Raw genomic sequence first — 234 nt, 5'->3', positions numbered from 1 at the left:
CCGAACTCGGAGCTGGCCACCTTCCCCAGGGAGCATTTTTTAAAATGACTGAGTCTGCGTGGAGACTGGAACCCAGCTCTCCCTGGCACTTTTCCAAAAAAGAGACCCTATACTGTTTCCCCCTCTATCATATATATATTTAGGCTTCGAATAGCAAGCTATGGCACGTCAGAGAGAGCCGCCTCTGGCGCTTAGGGGGCTGCAGTCGGGAAGGCTTTCTTTCTTTCTCTCCTT

The sequence above is a fragment of the Gekko japonicus genome, unplaced genomic scaffold (genome assembly GCF_001447785.1).
Source record: "Gekko japonicus isolate JY-2015 unplaced genomic scaffold, Gekko_japonicus_V1.1 scaffold1355, whole genome shotgun sequence".
Lineage (NCBI taxonomy): Eukaryota > Metazoa > Chordata > Lepidosauria > Squamata > Gekkonidae > Gekko > Gekko japonicus.
The sequence above is the reverse complement of the archived record's forward strand: the minus strand, read 5'-3'. Positions refer to the sequence as shown.